The sequence below is a fragment of the Cryptomeria japonica genome, unplaced genomic scaffold (assembly GCF_030272615.1).
Source record: "Cryptomeria japonica unplaced genomic scaffold, Sugi_1.0 HiC_scaffold_20, whole genome shotgun sequence".
Lineage (NCBI taxonomy): Eukaryota > Viridiplantae > Streptophyta > Pinopsida > Cupressales > Cupressaceae > Cryptomeria > Cryptomeria japonica.
This window is the reverse complement of record NW_026728842.1, coordinates 52,501-77,500: the sequence shown is the minus strand read 5'-3', so window position 1 is coordinate 77,500 and position 25,000 is coordinate 52,501. Positions and strand designations below refer to the sequence as shown.

Here is a 25,000-nt window from a genome sequence, read left to right as displayed (position 1 = left end):
GCACCTCGCCTGCACCTTGGCCGGGGTGGGCACCTTGGCTGGGTTTGCCCAGGGTGCGCTCCGAAGCGGGGTTACTGGAGCGCCCCCTCTTTTTTTGTCAGAGCGTTTGGTTGGGTTTCTCGCATTGGCTCTTCCCAGGCCCGGTTGTTGGGTGCGCTCCCACCCTGGCGCGCGCGAGGTTGGAAGTTGGGTTAATTGCCCGGGCGCGCACCTTCGCCAGGGTGGGCACCTTGGTGCGCACACCTTGGCTGGGCTGCGCACCAGGGCGGGCTCAAGATGGCACCAGCATTCCCTTTTTTTCACTATCTTTCAAAACGGAAATTTTAAAATCTCGTTTTTTTTTGCCTTTTATGGAAATTAGTGAAGGCATCGCATCAAAGGTGCGCACCTCGCTGCCCACCTTGGTGTGCTCCGAGGTGCCCACCACGGTGCGAACCCGGGAGCGCCCCGATGTGTGCTCCAAGGTGCGGCGTGCACGAAGTCGGACCCCGGTTTGCCCCGGGTGCGCACCTCGCGTGCACCTTGGTGCGCACACCTTGGCTGGGTTGCGCGCCCTGGTGGGCACCATGGTGCGCACCAAGGAGCGCTCCGAAGTGTGCTCCAAGGTGCGCCGTGCACGAAGTCGGAGCCCGGTTTGCCCCGGGTGCGCACCTCGCGTGCACCTTCGCCGCGGTGGGCACCATGGCGTGCACGAAGTCGGAGCCCGGTTTGCCCCGGGTGCGCACCTCGCGTGCACCTTCGCCGGGGTGGGCACCTTGGTGTGCAGACCTTGGCTGGGTTGCGCGCCCTGGTGGGCACCATGGTGCGCACCAAGGAGCGCTCCGAAGTGTGCTCCAAGGTGCGGCCTGCACGAAGTCGGAGCCCGGTTTGCCCCGGGTGTGCACCTCGGGTGGGCACCTTGGTGCGCATGCCTTGCCTGGGCTGCGCACCAGGGCGGGCTCAAGATGGCACCCGCGTTCCTTTTTTTTCACTATCTTTCAAAACGGAAATTTTAAAATCTCATTTTTTTTTGCCTTTTTCTGGAAATTAGTGAAGGCAGCGCATCAAAGGTGCGCACCTCGCTGCCCACCACGGTGCGCAACGCCGGTGGGCACCCGGGAGTGCTTCGAAGTGTGCTCCAAGGTGCTGCGTGCACGTTGTCGGAGCCCGGTTTGCCCCGGGTGCGCACCTCGCGTGCACCTTCGTCGGGGTGGGCACCTTGGCTGGGTTTGCCCCGGCTGCGCTCCGAAGCGGGGTTATTGGAGCGCCGCCTCTTTTTTTGTCGGAGCGTTTGGTGGGGTTTCTCGCACTGGCTCTTCCCAGGCCCGGTTGCCACCCTGGCGCGCACGAAGTCGGAAGTAGGGTTAATTGCCCGGGTGCGCACCTTTGCCAGGGTGGGCACCTTGCCTGGGCTGCGCACCAGGGCGGGCTCAAGATGGCACCCGCGTTCCGTTTTTTTCACTATCTTTCAAAACGGAAATTTCAAAATCTCCTTTTTTTTTTGCCTTTTCTGGAAATTAGTGAAGGCAGCGCATCAAAGGTGCGCACCCGGGAGCGCTACGAAGTGTGCTCCAAGGTGCGGCGTGCACGTTGTCGGAGCCCGGTTTGCCTCGGGTGCGCACCTCGCCTGCACCTTGGCCGGGGTGGGCACCTTGGCTGGGTTTGCCCAGGGTGCGCTCCGGAGCGGGGTTACTGGAGCGCCCCCTCTTTTTTTGTCAGAGCGTTTGGTGGGGTTTCTCGCATTGGCTCTTCCCAGGCCCGGTTGTTGGGTGCGCTCCCACCCTGGCGCGCGCGAGGTTGGAAGTTGGGTTAATTGCCCGGGCGCGCACCTTCGCCAGGGTGGGCACCTTGGTGCGCACACCTTGGCTGGGCTGCGCACCAGGGCGGGCTCAAGATGGCACCAGCATTCCCTTTTTTTCACTATCTTTCAAAACGGAAATTTTAAAATCTCGTTTTTTTTTGCCTTTTATGGAAATTAGTGAAGGCATCGCATCAAAGGTGCGCACCTCGCTGCCCACCTTGGTGTGCTCCGAGGTGCCCACCACGGTGCGAACCCGGGAGCGCCCCGATGTGTGCTCCAAGGTGCGGCGTGCACGAAGTCGGACCCCGGTTTGCCCCGGGTGCGCACCTCGCGTGCACCTTGGTGCGCACACCTTGGCTGGGTTGCGCGCCCTGGTGGGCACCATGGTGCGCACCAAGGAGCGCTCCGAAGTGTGCTCCAAGGTGCGCCGTGCACGAAGTCGGAGCCCGGTTTGCCCCGGGTGCGCACCTCGCGTGCACCTTCGCCGCGGTGGGCACCATGGCGTGCACGAAGTCGGAGCCCGGTTTGCCCCGGGTGCGCACCTCGCGTGCACCTTCGCCGGGGTGGGCACCTTGGTGTGCAGACCTTGGCTGGGTTGCGCGCCCTGGTGGGCACCATGGTGCGCACCAAGGAGCGCTCCGAAGTGTGCTCCAAGGTGCGGCCTGCACGAAGTCGGAGCCCGGTTTGCCCCGGGTGTGCACCTCGGGTGGGCACCTTGGTGCGCATGCCTTGCCTGGGCTGCGCACCAGGGCGGGCTCAAGATGGCACCCGCGTTCCTTTTTTTTCACTATCTTTCAAAACGGAAATTTTAAAATCTCATTTTTTTTTGCCTTTTTCTGGAAATTAGTGAAGGCAGCGCATCAAAGGTGCGCACCTCGCTGCCCACCACGGTGCGCAACGCCGGTGGGCACCCGGGAGTGCTTCGAAGTGTGCTCCAAGGTGCTGCGTGCACGTTGTCGGAGCCCGGTTTGCCCCGGGTGCGCACCTCGCGTGCACCTTCGTCGGGGTGGGCACCTTGGCTGGGTTTGCCCCGGCTGCGCTCCGAAGCGGGGTTATTGGAGCGCCGCCTCTTTTTTTGTCGGAGCGTTTGGTGGGGTTTCTCGCATTGGCTCTTCCCAGGCCCGGTTGCCACCCTGGCGCGCACGAAGTCGGAAGTAGGGTTAATTGCCCGGGTGCGCACCTTTGCCAGGGTGGGCACCTTGCCTGGGCTGCGCACCAGGGCGGGCTCAAGATGGCACCCGCGTTCCGTTTTTTTCACTATCTTTCAAAACGGAAATTTCAAAATCTCCTTTTTTTTTTGCCTTTTCTGGAAATTAGTGAAGGCAGCGCATCAAAGGTGCGCACCCGGGAGCGCTACGAAGTGTGCTCCAAGGTGCGGCGTGCACGTTGTCGGAGCCCGGTTTGCCTCGGGTGCGCACCTCGCCTGCACCTTGGCCGGGGTGGGCACCTTGGCTGGGTTTGCCCAGGGTGCGCTCCGGAGCGGGGTTACTGGAGCGCCCCCTCTTTTTTTGTCAGAGCGTTTGGTGGGGTTTCTCGCATTGGCTCTTCCCAGGCCCGGTTGTTGGGTGCGCTCCCACCCTGGCGCGCGCGAGGTTGGAAGTTGGGTTAATTGCCCGGGCGCGCACCTTCGCCAGGGTGGGCACCTTGGTGCGCACACCTTGGCTGGGCTGCGCACCAGGGCGGGCTCAAGATGGCACCAGCATTCCCTTTTTTTCACTATCTTTCAAAACGGAAATTTTAAAATCTCGTTTTTTTTTGCCTTTTATGGAAATTAGTGAAGGCATCGCATCAAAGGTGCGCACCTCGCTGCCCACCTTGGTGTGCTCCGAGGTGCCCACCACGGTGCGAACCCGGGAGCGCCCCGATGTGTGCTCCAAGGTGCGGCGTGCACGAAGTCGGACCCCGGTTTGCCCCGGGTGCGCACCTCGCGTGCACCTTGGTGCGCACACCTTGGCTGGGTTGCGCGCCCTGGTGGGCACCATGGTGCGCACCAAGGAGCGCTCCGAAGTGTGCTCCAAGGTGCGCCGTGCACGAAGTCGGAGCCCGGTTTGCCCCGGGTGCGCACCTCGCGTGCACCTTCGCCGCGGTGGGCACCATGGCGTGCACGAAGTCGGAGCCCGGTTTGCCCCGGGTGCGCACCTCGCGTGCACCTTCGCCGGGGTGGGCACCTTGGTGTGCAGACCTTGGCTGGGTTGCGCGCCCTGGTGGGCACCATGGTGCGCACCAAGGAGCGCTCCGAAGTGTGCTCCAAGGTGCGGCCTGCACGAAGTCGGAGCCCGGTTTGCCCCGGGTGTGCACCTCGGGTGGGCACCTTGGTGCGCATGCCTTGCCTGGGCTGCGCACCAGGGCGGGCTCAAGATGGCACCCGCGTTCCTTTTTTTTCACTATCTTTCAAAACGGAAATTTTAAAATCTCATTTTTTTTTGCCTTTTTCTGGAAATTAGTGAAGGCAGCGCATCAAAGGTGCGCACCTCGCTGCCCACCACGGTGCGCAACGCCGGTGGGCACCCGGGAGTGCTTCGAAGTGTGCTCCAAGGTGCTGCGTGCACGTTGTCGGAGCCCGGTTTGCCCCGGGTGCGCACCTCGCGTGCACCTTCGTCGGGGTGGGCACCTTGGCTGGGTTTGCCCCGGCTGCGCTCCGAAGCGGGGTTATTGGAGCGCCGCCTCTTTTTTTGTCGGAGCGTTTGGTGGGGTTTCTCGCATTGGCTCTTCCCAGGCCCGGTTGCCACCCTGGCGCGCACGAAGTCGGAAGTAGGGTTAATTGCCCGGGTGCGCACCTTTGCCAGGGTGGGCACCTTGCCTGGGCTGCGCACCAGGGCGGGCTCAAGATGGCACCCGCGTTCCGTTTTTTTCACTATCTTTCAAAACGGAAATTTCAAAATCTCCTTTTTTTTTTGCCTTTTCTGGAAATTAGTGAAGGCAGCGCATCAAAGGTGCGCACCCGGGAGCGCTACGAAGTGTGCTCCAAGGTGCGGCGTGCACGTTGTCGGAGCCCGGTTTGCCTCGGGTGCGCACCTCGCCTGCACCTTGGCCGGGGTGGGCACCTTGGCTGGGTTTGCCCAGGGTGCGCTCCGGAGCGGGGTTACTGGAGCGCCCCCTCTTTTTTTGTCAGAGCGTTTGGTGGGGTTTCTCGCATTGGCTCTTCCCAGGCCCGGTTGTTGGGTGCGCTCCCACCCTGGCGCGCGCGAGGTTGGAAGTTGGGTTAATTGCCCGGGCGCGCACCTTCGCCAGGGTGGGCACCTTGGTGCGCACACCTTGGCTGGGCTGCGCACCAGGGCGGGCTCAAGATGGCACCAGCATTCCCTTTTTTTCACTATCTTTCAAAACGGAAATTTTAAAATCTCGTTTTTTTTTGCCTTTTATGGAAATTAGTGAAGGCATCGCATCAAAGGTGCGCACCTCGCTGCCCACCTTGGTGTGCTCCGAGGTGCCCACCACGGTGCGAACCCGGGAGCGCCCCGATGTGTGCTCCAAGGTGCGGCGTGCACGAAGTCGGACCCCGGTTTGCCCCGGGTGCGCACCTCGCGTGCACCTTGGTGCGCACACCTTGGCTGGGTTGCGCGCCCTGGTGGGCACCATGGTGCGCACCAAGGAGCGCTCCGAAGTGTGCTCCAAGGTGCGCCGTGCACGAAGTCGGAGCCCGGTTTGCCCCGGGTGCGCACCTCGCGTGCACCTTCGCCGCGGTGGGCACCATGGCGTGCACGAAGTCGGAGCCCGGTTTGCCCCGGGTGCGCACCTCGCGTGCACCTTCGCCGGGGTGGGCACCTTGGTGTGCAGACCTTGGCTGGGTTGCGCGCCCTGGTGGGCACCATGGTGCGCACCAAGGAGCGCTCCGAAGTGTGCTCCAAGGTGCGGCCTGCACGAAGTCGGAGCCCGGTTTGCCCCGGGTGTGCACCTCGGGTGGGCACCTTGGTGCGCATGCCTTGCCTGGGCTGCGCACCAGGGCGGGCTCAAGATGGCACCCGCGTTCCTTTTTTTTCACTATCTTTCAAAACGGAAATTTTAAAATCTCATTTTTTTTTGCCTTTTTCTGGAAATTAGTGAAGGCAGCGCATCAAAGGTGCGCACCTCGCTGCCCACCACGGTGCGCAACGCCGGTGGGCACCCGGGAGTGCTTCGAAGTGTGCTCCAAGGTGCTGCGTGCACGTTGTCGGAGCCCGGTTTGCCCCGGGTGCGCACCTCGCGTGCACCTTCGTCGGGGTGGGCACCTTGGCTGGGTTTGCCCCGGCTGCGCTCCGAAGCGGGGTTATTGGAGCGCCGCCTCTTTTTTTGTCGGAGCGTTTGGTGGGGTTTCTCGCATTGGCTCTTCCCAGGCCCGGTTGCCACCCTGGCGCGCACGAAGTCGGAAGTAGGGTTAATTGCCCGGGTGCGCACCTTTGCCAGGGTGGGCACCTTGCCTGGGCTGCGCACCAGGGCGGGCTCAAGATGGCACCCGCGTTCCGTTTTTTTCACTATCTTTCAAAACGGAAATTTCAAAATCTCCTTTTTTTTTTGCCTTTTCTGGAAATTAGTGAAGGCAGCGCATCAAAGGTGCGCACCCGGGAGCGCTACGAAGTGTGCTCCAAGGTGCGGCGTGCACGTTGTCGGAGCCCGGTTTGCCTCGGGTGCGCACCTCGCCTGCACCTTGGCCGGGGTGGGCACCTTGGCTGGGTTTGCCCAGGGTGCGCTCCGGAGCGGGGTTACTGGAGCGCCCCCTCTTTTTTTGTCAGAGCGTTTGGTGGGGTTTCTCGCATTGGCTCTTCCCAGGCCCGGTTGTTGGGTGCGCTCCCACCCTGGCGCGCGCGAGGTTGGAAGTTGGGTTAATTGCCCGGGCGCGCACCTTCGCCAGGGTGGGCACCTTGGTGCGCACACCTTGGCTGGGCTGCGCACCAGGGCGGGCTCAAGATGGCACCAGCATTCCCTTTTTTTCACTATCTTTCAAAACGGAAATTTTAAAATCTCGTTTTTTTTTGCCTTTTATGGAAATTAGTGAAGGCATCGCATCAAAGGTGCGCACCTCGCTGCCCACCTTGGTGTGCTCCGAGGTGCCCACCACGGTGCGAACCCGGGAGCGCCCCGATGTGTGCTCCAAGGTGCGGCGTGCACGAAGTCGGACCCCGGTTTGCCCCGGGTGCGCACCTCGCGTGCACCTTGGTGCGCACACCTTGGCTGGGTTGCGCGCCCTGGTGGGCACCATGGTGCGCACCAAGGAGCGCTCCGAAGTGTGCTCCAAGGTGCGCCGTGCACGAAGTCGGAGCCCGGTTTGCCCCGGGTGCGCACCTCGCGTGCACCTTCGCCGCGGTGGGCACCATGGCGTGCACGAAGTCGGAGCCCGGTTTGCCCCGGGTGCGCACCTCGCGTGCACCTTCGCCGGGGTGGGCACCTTGGTGTGCAGACCTTGGCTGGGTTGCGCGCCCTGGTGGGCACCATGGTGCGCACCAAGGAGCGCTCCGAAGTGTGCTCCAAGGTGCGGCCTGCACGAAGTCGGAGCCCGGTTTGCCCCGGGTGTGCACCTCGGGTGGGCACCTTGGTGCGCATGCCTTGCCTGGGCTGCGCACCAGGGCGGGCTCAAGATGGCACCCGCGTTCCTTTTTTTTCACTATCTTTCAAAACGGAAATTTTAAAATCTCATTTTTTTTTGCCTTTTTCTGGAAATTAGTGAAGGCAGCGCATCAAAGGTGCGCACCTCGCTGCCCACCACGGTGCGCAACGCCGGTGGGCACCCGGGAGTGCTTCGAAGTGTGCTCCAAGGTGCTGCGTGCACGTTGTCGGAGCCCGGTTTGCCCCGGGTGCGCACCTCGCGTGCACCTTCGTCGGGGTGGGCACCTTGGCTGGGTTTGCCCCGGCTGCGCTCCGAAGCGGGGTTATTGGAGCGCCGCCTCTTTTTTTGTCGGAGCGTTTGGTGGGGTTTCTCGCATTGGCTCTTCCCAGGCCCGGTTGCCACCCTGGCGCGCACGAAGTCGGAAGTAGGGTTAATTGCCCGGGTGCGCACCTTTGCCAGGGTGGGCACCTTGCCTGGGCTGCGCACCAGGGCGGGCTCAAGATGGCACCCGCGTTCCGTTTTTTTCACTATCTTTCAAAACGGAAATTTCAAAATCTCCTTTTTTTTTTGCCTTTTCTGGAAATTAGTGAAGGCAGCGCATCAAAGGTGCGCACCCGGGAGCGCTACGAAGTGTGCTCCAAGGTGCGGCGTGCACGTTGTCGGAGCCCGGTTTGCCTCGGGTGCGCACCTCGCCTGCACCTTGGCCGGGGTGGGCACCTTGGCTGGGTTTGCCCAGGGTGCGCTCCGGAGCGGGGTTACTGGAGCGCCCCCTCTTTTTTTGTCAGAGCGTTTGGTGGGGTTTCTCGCATTGGCTCTTCCCAGGCCCGGTTGTTGGGTGCGCTCCCACCCTGGCGCGCGCGAGGTTGGAAGTTGGGTTAATTGCCCGGGCGCGCACCTTCGCCAGGGTGGGCACCTTGGTGCGCACACCTTGGCTGGGCTGCGCACCAGGGCGGGCTCAAGATGGCACCAGCATTCCCTTTTTTTCACTATCTTTCAAAACGGAAATTTTAAAATCTCGTTTTTTTTTGCCTTTTATGGAAATTAGTGAAGGCATCGCATCAAAGGTGCGCACCTCGCTGCCCACCTTGGTGTGCTCCGAGGTGCCCACCACGGTGCGAACCCGGGAGCGCCCCGATGTGTGCTCCAAGGTGCGGCGTGCACGAAGTCGGACCCCGGTTTGCCCCGGGTGCGCACCTCGCGTGCACCTTGGTGCGCACACCTTGGCTGGGTTGCGCGCCCTGGTGGGCACCATGGTGCGCACCAAGGAGCGCTCCGAAGTGTGCTCCAAGGTGCGCCGTGCACGAAGTCGGAGCCCGGTTTGCCCCGGGTGCGCACCTCGCGTGCACCTTCGCCGCGGTGGGCACCATGGCGTGCACGAAGTCGGAGCCCGGTTTGCCCCGGGTGCGCACCTCGCGTGCACCTTCGCCGGGGTGGGCACCTTGGTGTGCAGACCTTGGCTGGGTTGCGCGCCCTGGTGGGCACCATGGTGCGCACCAAGGAGCGCTCCGAAGTGTGCTCCAAGGTGCGGCCTGCACGAAGTCGGAGCCCGGTTGGCCCCGGGTGTGCACCTCGGGTGGGCACCTTGGTGCGCATGCCTTGCCTGGGCTGCGCACCAGGGCGGGCTCAAGATGGCACCCGCGTTCCTTTTTTTTCACTATCTTTCAAAACGGAAATTTTAAAATCTCATTTTTTTTTGCCTTTTTCTGGAAATTAGTGAAGGCAGCGCATCAAAGGTGCGCACCTCGCTGCCCACCACGGTGCGCAACGCCGGTGGGCACCCGGGAGTGCTTCGAAGTGTGCTCCAAGGTGCTGCGTGCACGTTGTCGGAGCCCGGTTTGCCCCGGGTGCGCTCCTCGCGTGCACCTTCGTCGGGGTGGGCACCTTGGCTGGGTTTGCCCCGGCTGCGCTCCGAAGCGGGGTTATTGGAGCGCCGCCTCTTTTTTTGTCGGAGCGTTTGGTGGGGTTTCTCGCATTGGCTCTTCCCAGGCCCGGTTGCCACCCTGGCGCGCACGAAGTCGGAAGTAGGGTTAATTGCCCGGGTGCGCACCTTTGCCAGGGTGGGCACCTTGCCTGGGCTGCGCACCAGGGCGGGCTCAAGATGGCACCCGCGTTCCGTTTTTTTCACTATCTTTCAAAACGGAAATTTCAAAATCTCCTTTTTTTTTTGCCTTTTCTGGAAATTAGTGAAGGCAGCGCATCAAAGGTGCGCACCCGGGAGCGCTACGAAGTGTGCTCCAAGGTGCGGCGTGCACGTTGTCGGAGCCCGGTTTGCCCCGGGTGCGCACCTCGCCTGCACCTTGGCCGGGGTGGGCACCTTGGCTGGGTTTGCCCAGGGTGCGCTCCGAAGCGGGGTTACTGGAGCGCCCCCTCTTTTTTTGTCAGAGCGTTTGGTGGGGTTTCTCGCATTGGCTCTTCCCAGGCCCGGTTGTTGGGTGCGCTCCCACCCTGGCGCGCGCGAGGTTGGAAGTTGGGTTAATTGCCCGGGCGCGCACCTTCGCCAGGGTGGGCACCTTGGTGCGCACACCTTGGCTGGGCTGCGCACCAGGGCGGGCTCAAGATGGCACCAGCATTCCCTTTTTTTCACTATCTTTCAAAACGGAAATTTTAAAATCTCGTTTTTTTTTGCCTTTTATGGAAATTAGTGAAGGCATCGCATCAAAGGTGCGCACCTCGCTGCCCACCTTGGTGTGCTCCGAGGTGCCCACCACGGTGCGAACCCGGGAGCGCCCCGATGTGTGCTCCAAGGTGCGGCGTGCACGAAGTCGGACCCCGGTTTGCCCCGGGTGCGCACCTCGCGTGCACCTTGGTGCGCACACCTTGGCTGGGTTGCGCGCCCTGGTGGGCACCATGGTGCGCACCAAGGAGCGCTCCGAAGTGTGCTCCAAGGTGCGCCGTGCACGAAGTCGGAGCCCGGTTTGCCCCGGGTGCGCACCTCGCGTGCACCTTCGCCGCGGTGGGCACCATGGCGTGCACGAAGTCGGAGCCCGGTTTGCCCCGGGTGCGCACCTCGCGTGCACCTTCGCCGGGGTGGGCACCTTGGTGTGCAGACCTTGGCTGGGTTGCGCGCCCTGGTGGGCACCATGGTGCGCACCAAGGAGCGCTCCGAAGTGTGCTCCAAGGTGCGGCCTGCACGAAGTCGGAGTCCGGTTTGCCCCGGGTGCGCACCATGGCGTGCACGAAGTCGGAGCCCGGTTTGCCCCGGGTGCGCACCTCGCGTGCACCTTCGCCGGGGTGGGCACCTCGGCTGGTTTGCGCGCCCTGGTGCGCACCAAGGAGCGCTCCGAAGTGTGCTCCAAGGTGCGGCGTGCACGAAGTCGGAGCCCGGTTTGCCCCGGGTGCGCACCTCGCGTGCACCTTCGCCGCGGTGGGCACCTTGGCTGGGTTGGGCACCATTGAGCGCTCCGAAGTTTGCTCCAAGGTGCGCACCATGGCCCTCCAAGGTGCGCAGCATGGCGTGCACGAAGTCGGAGCCCGGTTTGCCCCGGGTGCGCACCTCGCGTGCACCTTCGCCAGGGTGGGCACCTCGGTGCGCACACCTTCTCAATGTTTTCTTGCCTTTTCTGGAAATTGGTGAAGGCAGCGCATCAAAGGTGCGCACCTCGGTGTGCTCCGAGGTGCGAACCCGAGAGCGCTTCGAGGTGCGCACGAAGTCAAAAGTCGGGTTAATTGCATTGTTTTCCCCGGGTGCGCAACATCGGTGCGCACCAAGGAGGGCTCCGAAGTGTGCTCCAAGGTGCGCACGATGGCGTGCACCTCTGGTGCGCACGATTCGGAGCTCGGTTTGCCCGGGGTGCGCACACCTTGGCTGGGTTGCGCACCTTTTGTGCGCTCCATGGTGCGTACGAAGTCGGAGCTCGGTTTGCCCCGGGTGCGCACCTTGATGCGCACGCCTTGGCTGGGCTGCGCACCTTGGTGGGCGCCTCCAAGGTGCGCACGAAGTCGAAGCTCGGTTTGCCCCGGGTGCGCACCTTGGTGGGCGCCATGGTGCACTCCGAGGTGCCCAAGATTGGTGCGCACCAAGGAGCGCTCCGAAGTGCGCTCCAAGGTGCGCAGGTGCGCGCGAAGTCGAAAGTTGGGTTAATTGTCCGGTTTGCCTCGGGTGCGCACCTTGCGTGCACCTTCGCCAGGGTGGGCGCCTTGGTGCGCACACCTTGGCTGGGCTGCGCACCCGGGCGCGCACACCTTGGCACCCGCGTTTCCTTCATTTTAAATTTTTTTTTTTTACAATCTCTCAAGTGGGAAATTCTATAATCTCAACTTTTTTTGCCTTTTCAGGAAACTTTTGAATGGAGCGCATCATTGGTGCGCTCCGAAGTGTGCTCCAAGGTGCGCACCTCTGGTGCGCTCCAAAGCTCTCTCCAGCTGCGTGCACCTGCCCCGGGCGCGCACCCGGCCCCGCCCAGCTTCGCTCACCTGTCCCGGGCGTCTGGTGCGGAACCTTAGAGTAAGAAACATCACCGTGCACCTTGGCCAACGTGCGCGACTCGACCGAGCGCGCACTGGCCGAGGTGCACACCGATTTCACCTGGGTGCGCGCGCAGCACCTCGGGCGCACCGGGGTGCGCGCACAACGCCCGGGTTGCACCGTGGCCTGTGTGCTCGGGGCGCCTCGGGTGCGCGCTCGGTGTCGCCCCGGCGCGCGCGGTAGTGCGGGCAACGCACCCCGGCCCGGCCCGGCCCCGACGAGAACGCAAACGGGCAAAAGGTTAATTCAAATAGCATTGCGACGCCCGGCGAAAAACTAAAAAAGGGTGCAACACCGGGACTTCCCGGGAGGTCACCCATCCCAGTACTACTCCGGCCCAAGCGCGCTTAACTGCGGAGTTCTGATGGGATCCGGTGCACTAACGCTGGTATGATCGCACCCGTTATGAGCTTGTCGCAGTGTGTACTTAGCAAACCGCGACCCACGTGCGAATCCACCCCGGCCACCCACCCCCGTCGAGGTGCACACCCTCCCTCGCGAAGTGCGCCCCGTTCGCCAAGTGTGAGCCCTGCCCGGGTGCACGCACCTTGCTAGGGCATCGGGTGTGCACCCGGCCCGGCCTACGTGCGTGCACCTGGACGGGGCGTCGTGTGCGTGCAGTGTCCCGTCTGCAACGCGGTGCCCACACACCACCTCGGGCGCAACGACCTGCGCTCACATGTGGGCCGAGTGCACCTTGGTGCATGTTCGGGGCGCCTCGGGTGCACGCTCGATCTTGCCCCGGTGCACCAAGGCGCTCGGTTTGCCCCGGGTGCGCACTTGGTGCAAGGTGGGCACCCAAAATAGGGATCAAGCACCAAAACACAAGTTTCGGGATGCAAAATGGGACCCAAGGACCACAAATGCGTTCCAAGACCCATGATGGGTCCACGAGAACAAAAATGTGTTCCGAGACTTAATAAACAAATATTGGGTTTTAGGAGAAGAAACATGCTCTGATGCCCAAAACGAGAATCGACCCCGAAAAGGCCACAGGCCAAAAGTGGGATGCGAGACAAAAAAAAATGGGACCCGAGGACCAAAATTGGGTTCCCAGGTCGAAGACAGGGCAACCGGACAAGAAACGACCTCTAAGGCTCGAAATGAGTCCCGACGACTAAAACTTGACAAGAAGCACCCATCAGGCACCCAACTCGACACCCATGGGATGCCGACCCACCCGGGCTTCCACCTAGCACACCTTGGCACCCACCCACCCTCACACCCAACCTCGCACCCAACTTAGCACCTTTGAACCCACATTGGCACTCACCCTGACCCTGGCACCTTGGAACCCACATTGGCACTCACCTTGACCCTGGCACCCACCTTTGCACTCACCTTGGGACCCACCCTGGCTCCCACCTCGGCACCCACCCAGACACCCACCTTGGTTCCTTGGCACCCACCTTGGATCCTTGGCACCCACCCCGACACCCACCTTGGCACGCAACTTGGCTACTTGCCACCCACCTTGGCTCCTTGAAGCCCACCCCGACAACCACCCCGTGACCTACCCTGGCTAGGGTTGGTGCACACCCACCCTGGTGCCCACCTTGGCACCCACCCTATGACCCACCTTGGCACGCACCTTAGTACCCACCCCGTTACCCACCCTAGGACCCACCCCGTGACCCACCTTGGCCAGGGTGGGTGCACCCACCCTGGTGCCCACCTTGGCACCCACCCATCCTAGCACCCAGCCTGTGACCGGGCTTGGAACCCAACCTTGCACCCGTCTTGGCCAGTGTGGGTGCGCACCCATCCTGGCACCCACGTTGTGACACACCCTTTAACCCACGCACCCTAGCACCCACGTTGGCACCCACCTTGGAACCCAACTTGGCACCCACCTCGGCACCCACCTTGACACTTGTGGACCCACCTTGCCACTCACCCTAGCATCGACCCATCCTAGCACCCACCCTGGCACCTTTGCACCCTAGCACTCACCCATCCTAGCACCTAACCTGTGACCCACCTTGACACTCACCCTCGCACCCACCTTGGAACCCAACCTAGCACCCACCCACCCTGACACCAACCCTAGCACCTACCCACCCTTGCACCCACCCTGTGACCCATCTTGGCACCCACCCATCCTACCACTCAACCTATCACCCACCTTCTCACCCACCTTGGCATCCACCTTAGCACCCACCCACACTGGCACCTTGGCACCCACCTCGGGCAAGGTGGGTGCACACCCACCCTGGCACCCAATTTAGAACCCACCGAGCATGTTACCCACCTTGGCACCCACATTGCAGCCCACCCTAGTACCCACCCTATGACCCACATTGGCATCCACACCCTAGCACCCAGGCACCTCGACACCCGCCTTGACACCCACCCTAGCACTGAACCTGTGACCCACCTTGGAACTCACCCTAGAACCCACCCACCCTGTGAACCACCTTGGCATCCACCTTAGCACCCACCCACCTTGGCACCCACTCTAGCACTCACCCATCCTAACACCCAACTTGTTACCCACCTTGGCACCCGCCCTCGCATCCACCTTGAAACCCACCCTAGCACCCACCCACGCAGGAGCCCACCTTGGCACCCAACCTAACACCCACGCATCCTGGCACCCAACTTGTGACCCACCTTGGAACCCACCCTAGTACCCACCTTTGAACCCACTATATCACCAACCCACCTTGGCACCCACCCTATGACCCTCTTTGGAATCCACCCTAGCACGCACCCACCCTGGCACCCACCATGGAGCGCACCCTAGCACCCACCCACCTCGGCACGCACCTCAACACCCACCTTGGTGTGCGCACTGCGCCAACCTCTCAAAGACCCTATGTGGTGCGCTCCAAAGTGTACACCTTTGGTGCGCTCCAAGGTGCGCACCTTTGGTGCACACCAAAGTGTGCACCGAGGTGAGCACCAAAGTGCACTCCAGGGTGCACACCAAGGCGCGCACCTTTGGTGCGGTCAATGCAAACGAATTCGGAAGTTGGGGTCGATGTCGTAATCGCTGCTGCAGACTACACGTATGAGAATCGGACAAATAGCTTTATATAGGGGAGGTGTTGCGTTTGATGGGTCGACTCCCCTGGTTGTGTGCACTGCACCAACTTCAAAGACCCTGTCTTGTTTAAGAAGTCAAAAGTTGGGGTGGATGTCCTAATCATTGCTGCAGTCTACGCATGTATGAGAATCAGACAAATAGCTTATATAGGGGAGGTGTTGCATTCGGTGGGTTGACTCCCCTGGTTGTGCGCACTGCGCCAACCTCAAAGACCTTGTTTTCGTTTAGAAGCCGAAAGTTGGGGTCGATGTCCTAATTGCTCTTGCAGGCTACGCATGTATGAGAATCAGACAAATAGCTTATATAGGGGAGGTGTTGGGTTTGATGGGTCGACTCCCCTGGTTGTGCGCATTGCGCCAACCTCAAAGACCCTGCATTGCGGATGAAGTCGAAAGTCAGAGTTTGGTGTGCTACAAGGTGTGGTCGAAGGTGCTCACCTAGGTGTGCACCTTTGGAGCGCAGGAAAAGTGCCCTCCAAAAGTGCGCACCTTTGGAGTGCACAAAAGTGCCCTCCAAAAGTGCGCACCTTTGGAGCGCAGAAAAGTGCCCTCCAAAAAGTGCCCTCCAAAAGTGCGCACCTTTGGAGCGCAGAAAAGTGCCCTCCAAAAAGTGCCCTCCAAAAGTGCGCACCTTTGGAGCGCAGAAAAGTGCCCTCCAAAAAGTGCCCTCCAAAAGTGCGCACCTTTGGAGCGCAGAAAAGTGCCCTCCAAAAAGTGCCCTCCAAAAGTGCGCACCTTTGGAGCGCAGAAAAGTGCCCTCCAAAAAGTGCCCTCCAAAAGTGCGCACCTTTGGAGCGCAGAAAAGTGCCCTCCAAAAAGTGCCCTCCAAAAGTGCGCACCTTTGGAGCGCAGAAAAGTGCCCTCCAAAAAGTGCCCTCCAAAAGTGCGCACCTTTGGAGCGCAGAAAAGTGCCCTCCAAAAAGTGCCCTCCAAAAGTGCGCACCTTTGGAGCGCAGAAAAGTGCCCTCCAAAAAGTGCCCTCCAAAAGTGCGCACTTTTGGTGCGCACCAAAAGTGCGCACTTTTGGTGCGCACCAAGGCGCTGGTTCGGTCGTTGCAGGCGAGTTCGGAAGTTGGGGTCGATGTCCTGAGCGGAGGTGCAAACTACACAGGTGTCGGAATCGGACAAATAGCTTATATAGGGGAGGTGTATGCTTCGATGGGTCGACTCCCCAGGTTGAGCGCACCGCGCCAACCTCAAAGACCCTACGGTATGGATGAAGTCGGAAGTTGGGTCCGATGACCGATTCGATTAGTAGGTATGCTCATGAGGTCGGAATTTGGGTCCGATGACCTGCCATGTGTAGGAAGGCGAATGTTGGCACTGTGCGTTGCAAGGTGCACACCAAGGCGCTGGTGCGGTCTTTTTAGTCGAGTTCGGAAGTTGGGGTCGATGTCCTGATCGGAGGTGCAAGCTACACAGGTGTGGGAATCGGACAAATAGCTTATATAGGGGAGGTGTATGCTTCGTTGGGTCGACTCCCCGGGTTGAGCGCACCGCGCCAACCTCAAAGACCCTACGGTATGGATGAAGTCGGAAGTTGGGTCCGATGACCGATTCGATATGTAGGCATACTCGCGAGGTCGGAATTTGGGTCCGATGACCTGCCATGTTGAGGAAGGCGAATGTTGGCACTGTGCGTTGCAAGGTGCGCACCAAGGCGCTGGTTCGGTCGTTGCAGGCGAGTTCGGAAGTTGGGGTCGATGTCCTGATCGGAGGTGCAAACTACACAGGTGTGGGAATCGGACAAATAGCTTATATAGGGGAGGTGTATGCTTCGTTGGGTCGACTCCCCGGGTTGAGCGCACCGCGCCAACCTCAAAGACCCTACGGTATGGATGAAGTCGGAAGTTGGGTCCGATGACCGATTCGATATGTAGGCATACTCGCGAGGTCGGAATTTGGGTCCGATGACCTGCCATGTGCAGGAAGGCGAATGTTGGGACTGTGCGTCGCAAGGTGCGCACCAAGGCGCTGGTGCCGTCGTTGCAGTCGAGTTCGGAAGTTGGGGTCGATGTCCTGGTCAGAGGTGCAAACTACACAGGTGTGGGAATCGGACAAATAGCTTATATAGGGGAGGTGTATGCTTCGATGGGTCGACTCCCCGGGTTGAGCGCACCGCGCCAACCTCAGAGACCCTACAGTATGGATGAAGTCGGAAGTTGGGTCCGATGACCGATTCGATACGTATGCATATTCGCGAGGTCTGAATTTGTGTCCGATGACCTGCCATGCGCAGGAAGGCGGAATTTGGGTCCGATGACCGAGTTGATGGCGTGCCATGCGCAGAAAGGCGGAATTTGGGTCCGATGACCGAGTTGATGTTGATGGCCCGCCATGCATAGGAAGGCGGAATTTGGGTCCGATGACCGATTTGAAGGCGTGCCATACGCAGAAAGGCGGAGTTTGGGTCCGATGACCGAGTTGATATTGATGGCCCGCCATGCGCAGGAAGGCAGAATTTGGGTCCGATGACCTGACATACGCATGGAGTCCGACTCGGGGGCCGATGTTCGATTCGATGACTTGCATTGTGGGTAAAGTCGGAAGTTGTGGTCTTTGACCCGATTCGATGACCAGACTTCGGCTGCTTGAGAATCGGACAAATAACTTATATAGGGGAGGTAGTGTTCTCGAGCATCCTCCCCCCGTGCCCGTTTATGTCGATTGATGCTGGTGCTCTACTGGTTGGAGAGCTCGGATGCAAAAATCTTGCACCAGGATTTATCGATTGTGATGGACACGGCAAGTCTCCTGATTGCTATGCAGGAGCTCATCGTGAATCTCTATGCGGCCTTGGTATGGACTCGACCTGCGGAATGGTTCGGCAATGGTAGTCGCTCCAACACGTCCTTGCAGTGGCCACAGAGGTGATTCAACTAGAGCTCCAGTCTAGCTTTTGGGTTGCTTGGCGGACTGGTATAGCCGCGATCGAGTTCCGGCCATGAACGTTTTAGATAGCTCTTGGGCTTTCTGGGACGGAAGTCGGAAGTTTGGGCTGTTGTCCGATTTGATGACCATTCTTCGGATGTGTGAGAATCGGACAAATAACTTATATAGGGGACTGTGTTGTCTCACGCAGCCCCCTCCGTGCCCCTCTATCTCGACCGATGTTGGTGCTTGAAAGGGTTGGGATCGCTCGGATTTATAAACGTGCACCACCATTTGTCGAGTGTGAGGGACGCGGCAGGTCTCCTAAATGCTATGCGGGCGCTCTCTGAGAATCTCTATCCGGCCTCGACACAAACTAGTCTTGCTGAATGGTTTGGCACTGGTAGTCGATCTAACACGTCGTTGTTGTGGCCGCCTAGGCGATTCGATTCGAGCCCCCGTCTAGCTTTTGGGTTGCTTGGCGGATTTTGCCCTATCCGCAAGTGAGCTCGGTCCCTAAACGTTCGAGAAACCTGATTGCTATGTGCCGACTCTCTTTCTTGCGAGCCTCCATCTAGCTTTTGGGTCTCTACGGAACGGAAGTCGGAATCTGGGACCGTTGTTTGATTCGACGAGGCAGACTACGGTTGTGCGAGAATCGGACAAATAACTTATATAGGGGAGGTGTTGACTGGAGCATTCTCCCCCGTGCCCCTCTAACTCGACCAATGCTGGCGCTCGAACGGTGGTAGCGCTCGGATTTTCATTGAGCGCCAGCATTGGTCGATTTAGAGGGGCATGCGAGATTCCCGAATGCTATGCGAGGGCTCTAACGGAAATGTCTATTGGTTTCGGTATGGATGCAATTGCGAGTGGTTCGGCAAAGGTAGTCGTTCCGATGCGTCCATGTCGTGGCCAAATCGATAATTCGATTTGAGCCCTCGTATAGCATTTGGGTCTCTCGATGTGATTCCGCATTCCAGTCCCTTTGGGCACTGCTTGAGCCGCATCCCAGGGGGTTCCCTTCCCAATAATCTGCCTCGCAACCCGATTGCTATGCGGTGAGGCTCCTCGGCCGCCTCGGAACTATCTGTGTATCAGACGCATCGCGGGATAAGGGGTTGGCAACGGTAGTCGCCCCAAGCGCGTCCGATGCTTGGACCATTCCGAGGCGGCCCTGAAGCCTCTTCCGTCTAGCCGTTGGGTCCTTCTCGCCGCATCCCTCGCCTCGCACCCCGATTGCTATGCGGTGAGGCTCCTCGGCCGCCTTGGAACTATCTGTGTATCGGACGCGTCGCGGGATAAGGGGTTGTCACTGGTAGTCGCCCCAAGCGCGTCCGATGCTTGGACCATTCCGAGGCGGCCCTGAAGCCTCTTCCGTCTAGCCGTTGGGTCCTTCTCGCCGCATCCCTCGCCTCGCACCCCGATTGCTATGCGGTGAGGCTCCTCGGCCGCCTTGGAACTATCTGTGTATCGGACGCGTCGCGGGATAAGGGGTTGTCACTGGTAGTCGCCCCAAGCGCGTCCGATGCTTGGACCATTCCGAGGCGGCCCTGAAGCCTCTTCCGTCTAGCCGTTGGGTCCTTCTTGCCGCATCCCTCGCCTCGCACCCCGATTGCTATGCGGTGAGGCTCCTCGGCCGCCTTGGAACTATCTGTGTATCAGACGCGTCGCGGGATAAGGGGTTGTCACTGGTAGTCGCCCCAAGCGCGTCCGATGCTTGGACCATTCCGAGGCGGCCCTGAAGCCTCTTTCGTCTAGCCGTTGGGTCCTTCTCGCCGCATCCCTCGCCTCGCACCCCGATTGCTATGCGGTGAGGCTCCTCGGCCGCCTTGGAACTATCTGTGTATCGGACGCGTCGCGGGATAAGGGGTTGTCACTGGTAGTCGCCCCAAGCGCGTCCGATGCTTGGACCATTCCGAGGCGGCCCTGAAGCCTCTTCCGTCTAGCCGTTGGGTCCTTCTCGCCGCATCCCTCGCCTCGCACCCCGATTGCTATGCGGTGAGGCTCCTCGGCCGCCTTGGAACTATCTGTGTATCGGACGCGTCGCGGGATAAGGGGTTGTCACTGGTAGTCGCCCCAAGCGCGTCCGATGCTTGGACCATTCCGAGGCGGACCTGAAGCCTCTTCCCTCTAGCCGTTGGGGCTTTCTCGCCGCATCCCTCGCCTCGCACCCCGATTGCTATGCTGTGAGGCTCCTCGGCCGCCTCGGAACTATCTGTGTATCGGACGCATCGCGGGATAAGGGGTTGGCAGTGGTAGTCGCCCCAAGCGCGTCCGATGCTTGGACCATTCCGAGGCGGCCCTGAAGCCTCTTTCGTCAGCCGTTGGGGCCATCTCGCCGCATCCCCCACCTCGCACCACGATTGCTATGCTGTGAGGCTCCTCGGCCGCCTCGGAACTATCTGTGTATCGGACGCATCGCGGGATAAGGGGTTGGCAGTGGTAGTCGCCCCAAGCGCGTCCGATGCTTGGACTATTCCGAGGCGGCCCTGCAGCCTCTTCCGTGTAGCCTTTGGGGCCATCTCGCCGCATCCCTCGCCTCGCACCCCGATTGCTATGCGGTGAGGCTCATCGGCCGCCTGGGAACTATCTTCGTATCGGACGCATCGCGGGATAAGGGGTTGTCACTGGTAGTCGCCCCAAGCGCGTCCGATGCTTGGACTATTCCGAGGCGGCCCTGCAGCCTCTTCCGTCTAGCCGTTGGGGCCATCTCGCCGCATCCCCCACCTCCTCGGCTGCCTCGGAACTATCTGTGTATCGGACGCATCGCGGGATAAGGGGTTGGCAGTGGTAGTCGCCCCAAGCGCGTCCGATGCTTGGACTATTCCGAGGCGGCCCTGCAGCCTCTTCCGTCTAGCCTTTGGGGCCATCTCGCCGCATCCCTCACCTCGCACCCCGATTGCTATGCAGTGAGGCTCCTCGGCCGCCTGGGAACTATCTTCGTATCGGACGCATCGCGGGATAAGGGGTTGTCACTGGTAGTCGCCCCAAGGACGTCCGATGCTTGGACTATTCCGAGGCGGCCCTGCAGCCTCTTCCGTCTAGCCGTTGGGGCCATCTCGCCGCATCCCCCACGTCCTCGGCTGCCTCGGAACTATCTTCGTATCGGACGCATCGCGGGATAAGGGGTTGGCAGTGGTAGTCACCCCAAGCGCGTCCGATGCTTGGACTATTCCGAGGCGGCCCTGCAGCCTCTTCCGTCTAGCCTTTGGGGCCATCTCGCCGCATCCCTCGCCTCGCACCCCGATTGCTATGCGGTGAGGCTCCTCGGCCGCCTGGGAACTATCTTCGTATCGGACGCATCGCGGGATAAGGGGTTGTCACTGGTAGTCGCCCCAAGCGCGTCCGATGCTTGGACTATTCCGAGGCGGCCCTGCAGCCTCTTTCGTCTAACCGTTGGGGCCATCTCGCCGCATCCCCCACCTCGCACCCCGATTGCTATGCGGTGAGGCTCCTCGGCCGCCTTGGAACTATCTTCGTATCGGACGCATCGCGGGATAAGGGGTTGTCACTGGTAGTCGCCCCAAGCTGCGTCCGATGCTTGGACTATTCCGAGGCGGCCCTGTGGCCTCTTCCGTCTAGCCGTTGGGGCCATCTCGCCGCATCCCCCACCTCGCACCCCGATTGCTATGCGGTGAGGCTCCTCGGCCGCCTTGGAACTATCTTCGTATCGGACGCATCGCGAGATAAGGGGTTGTCACTGGTAGTCGCCCCAAGCACGTCCGATGCTTGGACTATTCCGAGGCGGCCCTGCAGCCTCTTCCGTCTAGCCGTTGGGGCCATCTCGCCGCATCCCCCACCTCGCACCCCGATTGCTATGCGGTGAGGCTCCTCGGCCGCCTTGGAACTATCTTCGTATCGGACGCATCGCGGGATAAGGGGTTGTCACTGGTAGTCGCCCCAAGCGCGTCCGATGCTTGGACTATTCCGAGGCGGCCCTGCAGCCTCTTCCGTCTAGCCGTTGGGGCCATCTCGCCGCATCCCCCACCTCGCACCCCGATTGCTATGCGGTGAGGCTCCTCGGCCGCCTTGGAACTATCTTCGTATCGGACGCATCGCGGGATAAGGGGTTGTCACTGGTAGTCGCCCCAAGCGCGTCCGATGCTTGGACTATTCCGAGGCGGCCCTGTGGCCTCCTCCGTCTAGCCGTTGGGGCCATCTCGCCGCATCCCCCCCCTTGCACCCGGATTGCTATGCGGTGAGGCTCCGATGCTTGGACTATTTCGAGGCGGCCCTGTGGCCTCTTCCGTCTAGCCGTTGGGGCCATCTCGCCGCATCCCCCCCCTTGCACCCGGATTGCTATGCGGTGAGGCTCCTGGGCCACCTTGGAACTATCTTCGTATCGGACGCATCGCGGGATAAGGGGTTGTCACTGGTAGTCGCCCCAAGCGCGTCCGATGCTTGGACTATTCCGAGGCGGCCCTGCAGCCTCTTTCGTCTAGCCGTTTGGGCCATCTCGCCGCATCCCCCACCTCGCACCCCGATTGCTATGCGGTGAGGCTCCTCGACCGCCTTGGAACTATCTTCGTATCGGACGCATCGCAGGATAAGGGGTTGTCACTGGTAGTCGCCCCAAGCGCGTCCGATGCTTGGACTATTCCGAGGCGGCCCTGCAGCCTCTTCCGTCTAGCCGTTGGGGCCATCTCGCCGCATCCCCCACCTCGCACCCCGATTGCTATGCGGTGATGCTCCTCGGCCGCTTTGGAACCATCTTCGAATCGGACGCATCGCGGGATAAGGGGTTGTCATTGGTAGTCGCCCCAAGCGCGTCCGATGCTTGGACCATTCCGAGGCGGCCCTGAAGCCTCTTCCGTCTAGCCGTTGGGGCCATCCGTCGCCTCGCACCCCCGATTGCTATGCGGTGAGGCTCCTCGGCCGCCTTGGAACCGTCTTCGTATCGGACGCATCGCGGGATAAGGGGTTGTCACTGGTAGTCGCCCCAAGCGCGTCCGATGCTCGGACCATTCCGAGGCGGCCCTGAAGCCTCTTCCGTCTAGCCATTGGGGCCATCTCGCCGCATCCGTCGCCTCGCACCCCCGATTGCTATGCGGTGAGGCTCCTCGGCCGCCTTGCAACCTTCTGTGTATCGGACGCATCGCGGGATAAGGGGTTGGCACTGGTAGTCGCCCCAAGCGCGTCCGATGCTTGGACCATACCGAGGTGGCCCTGAAGCCTCTTCCGTGTAGCCGTTGGGGCCTTCCCGCCCCATCCCTCGCCTCGCACCCCGATTGATATGCGGTGAGGCTCCTCGGCCGCGTTGGAACTATCTGTGTATCGGACGCATCGCGGGATAAGGGGTTGGCACTGGTAGTCGTCCCAATCGCGTCCGATGCTTGGACCATTCCGAGGCGGCCCTGCAGCCTCTTCCTAGTCGTCGGGGCCTTCCCGGCGCATCCTTCGCCTCGCATCCCGATTCCTATGCGGTGAGTCTTCTCGGCCGCCGCGGAACTATACCTGTTATCGCTACTGCATCCTTCGGCTGGTAACCTCCTCTGCCGCCTTGGAACGTTCTCTTTGTCGGATGCGTCGCGGGATAAGGGGTTGGCACTGGTAGTCGCCCCAAGCGCGCCTGATGCATAGACCGCTCCGAGTCGACCTTGCTTTCAGCCTCTCACATGCATAGACCTCTCTGAGTCGACCCTGCAGCCTCTCACGTTTAGCCTATGGAATCTCGCCTCACAACATGATTGCTATCCTTGATGCATCCCTTGCCTCGAGCCCTGATTGCTTTCTTGGCTGCATCCCTCCTCTCCTCACAGCCCAGTTGTCATCACTGCTTCATCCGTCGCTTCATGCATCTGGCTGCTGGGCCCTTCCCACCGCACACCTCGATTGCTATCTCTGCTGCATCACACACCCCGATTGCTATCTCTGCTACATCCCTCGGCTCTCACTTCTGCATCCTTCGCCTCACACCTCGATTGCTATCAATGCTGCATCTGTAAGCTCACACCCCGATTGCTATGCGGGGAGGCTCCTTGGCCGCCTTGGAAATTTCTCTGTGTCGGACGCACCGCGGGATAAGGGGTTGGCACTGGTAGTCGCCCCAAGTGCGCCCGACTCTTAGACCGCTTCGAGGTGACCTCGTAGCCTCTTTCGTCCAGGCTTCCTGCCTTCAACGCCCTTTTTACACCTCGATTGCTATGCGCGGGCTCCTTGGCGTCTATCACCTCTCTGCGAAGAGTGGCACGATGATTGTTGGGGTAAATCGTAGCAGTCCGATCTCTGGCCTTGGGCCATTGTGAGGGCTGATCGATTTCCTGTGCGCATCTCGTGTTCGCCCAGTAACAGACTCGACGACTTGTAATCGGTCTTGTTCCCGATTGTTCCTGGAGGTAGTCTTCGGAACTCTTGGATTTGACCTGTCACTCGAACTGTCCTCTTCCGAGGATGCTTGTGTGTGTGCGCTTGTGCCATTTCCTTGGCGGTATTAACGAGATATTAAAGAGCGGAGTGAGCGCCTCGCCCAGCTATGTTTGGGGCTCTCACTCCCTTACCCGGTGTGCGACCGCTTTGCACGTAGGTTGCGGAGCATCGCGACTCTTTCGATGTTTGGCGGTTGTCTTCTGGTGATGCGTTGGTCCCGAAGTGCACGTTACTAGCATTTCTGCCATTGTTCTCGATCTTTGGCACGTTCCTTCGTTGCAATTGGATATATATCTCCGTTTATACGCGCAGGCTTCTCCCGCCTATTCAGCGCTGTCCCACTCTCAGCACTCTCGTGGTCTCCTTGGCTTCTCTCTCCCGTGAGCGAGCTCTCTTCTCGAGTCTTTTCCATGTCCCATGGAGGTTGCCTTGCGAAATTCGGGCACACAAACGTGACCGGATAAGAGCGGAATTGCCTATGAGGAGAAGCTCACCTTAGGGAGCAGCAATGCCGAGTGTTTCGACAGAGGGTAGAGGGGGCGTTGTTTGGGCGGTTGCACAAAAGAGTGCTACGGTTGCACTGAAGGTTGCTTCCTCGTCTCCGACGAACTCTTCGAGGCAAAAAAGCTTGTTTACGGGGTCGAGGTGGGACTGTTCGTGCGAGTTGCGCCACCAAAAGTGCGTAGGGGGCATATACCTGGGAAATGGATGTCTCTGAGTGGCCTTACTCGGTCGCGTGCACGGTGCATTCTCTAACAGCAGGACTGTCGCGAGCATGTGCGGTTCGGATGTTTTCGGGTAAAGGGTTCCGTACGGGATGTTCTTCCCAGGCTCCTGTGAACCGAGACTCTGCATCGTCATGCTCCGGCTCCCGTGGGTGCTTCATGCCTCGTCGAGCTGTTTGTCGTGGGCGATTAAGGCCGAGGCCTTCCTTCGAGAGGGGAAT

The 25,000-nt window shown here is 60.6% G+C and overlaps 1 non-coding gene across 1 annotated transcript; it reads right to left on the bottom strand.

Annotated features, from left to right (window-relative positions):
• Positions 1-12,049: 12,049 nt before the first annotated feature.
• LOC131860964 (5S ribosomal RNA) lies at positions 12,050-12,168 on the bottom strand. Its single transcript, XR_009360047.1, has one exon. It is a non-coding gene; the product is annotated as a 5S ribosomal RNA (ribosomal RNA).
• Positions 12,169-25,000: the final 12,832 nt, after the last annotated feature.